Raw genomic sequence first — 4,364 nt, 5'->3', positions numbered from 1 at the left:
CGGTTTTGCTTTAAAACTTCGACGAGTCATAACTTCTTCGTTATAACTCGGATTTCAGCGTTCTTTATATGTACGGAACCCTTGTGACATATACTATAACTTGGTCAAGATTATTTATTCTAAATAATATTATATCAAAAAAAGTTATTTTTGACGCTTATTGTCTCTAAATTGACTAGCCTAAATCCGCAGGCGTTACAATTATCTCCCCCTTAGGATGATTACGTCCCAGAATCATCAACGAAACAGGGCTTGTATAATGACTCCATGATTACGTCCTAGGTAATAACCGTAACTTCTTTGTTCCTTCGAATGAGCATCTAACTATTGGACTTCTTGCCTGCTGACGGTGCTCAATCTTGCACCTGCTCTTCATACTATGTTGGACTTTCAATTGTAACCTTCGAGTTACAAATTCGATCCTTATTGGAGACTCCTGCTCCTTCTTTACATACTTAACTTAAGATAGGTTCTTTCCTTTGATTATCGTAACATAACGATGGGTTATGATCTAATGACCTCTCATTGTATGATGCAACGCTTAGACTCAAGTCTTTTAGAGTCAAATTCCAGAACAGAATATACGTTCCTTTATGTTGTAACGTGATATAATCACATTCTAGCATGTAGCACATCTAGCTACAAGCTTCTTACCTTAAAAACGGTTGTGATACTTCTATTGATCGCTTCGATTGTCTTTCACTTCAATCTTCCGACTTAAGTCATTTGCTACATCGATCTTGGTACTTTGAACCACGTAACATATTCATCTTTGTCGGACTCGATTTGATATGACCACTAGGGTCGGATTAACAATCATCTTCTTAGTCATTACCGAAACGATGGTAACCACAGACATGAACAAAACAGAATCAATTACTAGTGCCTTGGTAACCTTGTGACTTTCCTTGATCCAAGTGCGAGTCATGTGCTTCCAGTAGTATAGGCCTCTACTACCATTCACACCTACTCATACTCATCCCAAGTATTTTCTCGTAGTTTTCCAAGTTACCATTAAAGAATTTTCACATAATCATTTAACACATCAGATAACAAAATTGAGGTTTTATATTATTTCTTGAAACAATTACAATGATTTTCAAGTTCAACCTATACTATGCCTTTAATAGGCTACACCTCCTGATACTATCCGCATGGCTACTTCATATCTTGATCTTTGGATATGAAGTCCTCATCCTTGATTCCTCGTGTTGTTATCTGCTTCGTCGAGGATCATGTGGAATGCCCTTGGCTTTGGCGCTGCATTTGGCCTTGCTGCTTCGTTTTTCTTTGGGCAGTATCTAGAAATATGCCCTTCTTTGTTACATCCGAAAAATACCTTCTTGTTGAATGTGCACTCGTTGGCGTAATGCCCAGACTTTCCACACTTGAAACATATCACCTCTTCGCCACATTTTCCCAAGTTTTTCTTCTTCCACTTATCGCACCATCTTGCTTCACCTCCTCCTCCTCTTCCAGACTTTGAGAATTTGCTCTCCTTGTTGGACTTTGAAGATCCTTCAAACTTCCTCTTCTTGCCAACTTTAGCTCTCTCCAGAACCTTTTCCCTTATCTGGGTCTCAACATTTCTGGCTGCCCAGATGGCGGCTTTCAAAGTGGTTGCTTGTTTAACCATTGGACCAAAGTTTGCTGGTAATCCATTGGCAAACTTGTTGACATTGGAGAGTTCAGTTGGAACTAGGTAAGGAACAAGCTTCATCTTCTCCGTAAAACTTATAGCATACTCGGTGACACTCATCTTTCCCTTCTTCAGATTCTGGAACTCATTGTTGATCTCCAGAAGATATTTCTCAGAGTAGTACTGCATTTTTAGTTGCACCAAGAAATCTTCCCAAGACATCTTGATTACTTTTCCCTTGGGTATCGTATTAGCTAGTAGCTTCCACCAGTTTAGTACTCGAGACTTTAATAGAGAAACCACGAGAAAGATCTTCTGTCTGTTGCTACATTCGCAACTCTCAAATATTGTCTCCATCTCGTAGATCCAGTCCATAACTTCCACCAGTGTTGGGCTTCCAGAAAGACACGGTGGTTTGGATGCCATGGAATCCTTGTACTTGCATCCCCGTCCGTCATTTCCTCCGTCTTGGTTATTTCTTCTAACCACTGGTGGTTCAGCTTGACCAATGGTCCTACTGTAGTTCCTTTCTTCAGACTGCCCATCATTTAGTTCAAGCTGTTCGATAGTGTGACAACCCGAAACTTCTAACTTGTAATATCAGTTAATGTTATCAATATTAAACTCGATTTTATCATCATTTAACACCGTTTAAGGGTGTAATGATACTTTCTAAGCCTCGTATAACCAAAGGTTGAGTTCTAGGTCGAGTAATACCAAGTCGTAGTACAACATTCGGGCCATACACTCTCTCAGGAGGAGTGTACGGCCGTACACCCATCCTCCAGCCGCACACTCGTCCCTTTATATATAGAGTGACCCCTTCACTCATTCCTTTCATTTGGCTGCACTCTACTTTCTCTCACTACCTTCTCTCTCTAAAAACTTCATCCAAGAACACTCTAAAGGCCTCAAAAACGGGAACTACTTCATCATTCAACTTGTTTTACTGGTAAGACACTTGAATCTAAGCCTAAAACTCATAGTTTTCTTCGTGTTCTTCATCCTTTGAAGGTGTACGGCCGCACACCTTCATAAGGTGGCCGTACACACCTTAAATCTCTCCAAAGTGAAGAGTTTGGCCTTCATTCACTAGTAGGACTTGGTATTAGCACTAGAACACCTTAAAACCGACATTTCGGGCACAAATGAGGAGTGTACGGTCGCACACCCCTGTGTACGGCCGCACACACCCTCTGTACGGCCGCACACTCCTGTGTGCAACAGCACACACAGCCCGGCCGCACACCCTGGCCGCACACACACCCTAATGACCATATATCTCCCTTATTCGATCATTTATGGCTCCGACACTTAGTACCAAACATTTCCAAGTCCTTAGGGTGGTTTCCCGTCATGTTTTGTCATGGAATACCTTAATCTAATACATATATGTGTTATTATATGTTAATAGGATCCACTTGCGTACGAAACATCAGTTGACACTCAGTACTCGTAACCGATCGTACATCCGAATCCTACGTTAAACTGTGAGTTCATACCCCTACGCTTTTATAAGTTTTTTTAAGGTTTTCAGGGGGGGGGGGATACAAGCCAAACATAAAGGTTTTCACAACTTAAAAACTGATGCAAGTACAATGGTTTTTCGTTAAACATTTAGATACTTTATCCCTTTTGTAATATGCGGAGCATAAGGGGCGTTTTCTAAACATAATTGCATAGTTTTCCGAATGGTACATGAACATAACTTATCAATCAAACTATAATAGGTATAGTTTGGGGATCTCATTACCGATTTTACAGAATCAAACTCCATGCAAAGTCAGACATATAAACTATGACGGATTAGTTTATCCATACGAATAACGAGAGTATCTTACTAAATAATTATTATACTCTACATTGTTTACCAACGATTTCGAACTTGAGAACAACTGAACTACACGTAAACTAGTTAATACAGGATTTCATTGTCTACTGCGATGCATCTAATCAGGGCTTGGGTTGTGTGCTCATGCAGCATGGAAAAGTTATTGCTTACGCCTCGAGCCAGCTGAAAGCACACGAAGTCAACTACACAACACACGACCTGGAATTGGGAGCAGTGGTCTTCGCATTGAAGATATGGAGACATTATCTCTATGGAACCAAGTGCACTATCTTCACTGACCGTAAAAGCCTGCAGCACATCTTCGATCAGAAGGAGTTGAACATGCGACAACGGCGTTGGGTTGAGCTACTCAGCGACTACGAGTGCGAAATACGCTACCATCCCGGCAAGGCCAATCTGGTGGCGGATGCTCTAAGCCAAAAAGAGTACACGAGTCGCAGTACAAAAGCACTAACTATGACCATCCATTCCCACTTATCCACACGAATCAGAGAGGCCCATCTGGAAGCCCTAAAGCCAGAGAACGTCACAGATAGGGCCTTGAGAGGAATGAATAAGAACCTAGAAATCAAGGGAGACGGAGTCTATTACTTCATGGACCGGATCTGGACCCCAAAGTTCGGTGGTTATAGAGAAGTCGTCATGAACGAAGCTCACAGGACCAGATACTCCGTTCATCCAGGTTCGGATAAGATGTACCTCGATCTCTGGAAACTATATTGGTGGCCAAACATGAAAGCAGAGATCGCTACATTTGTGGGCAAGTTTCTGACTTGCGCCAAAGTAAAAATCGAATATCAGAAGCCCTCAGGTCTGCTCCAACAGCCGGAAATTCCTGAATGGAAGTGAGAGAGGATTACCATGAATTTCATC

This window comes from Lactuca virosa, chromosome 4 (genome assembly GCF_052849685.1).
Source record: "Lactuca virosa cultivar CGN04683 chromosome 4, Lactuca_virosa_CGN04683_v6, whole genome shotgun sequence".
Lineage (NCBI taxonomy): Eukaryota > Viridiplantae > Streptophyta > Magnoliopsida > Asterales > Asteraceae > Lactuca > Lactuca virosa.
The sequence above is the reverse complement of the archived record's forward strand: the minus strand, read 5'-3'. Positions refer to the sequence as shown.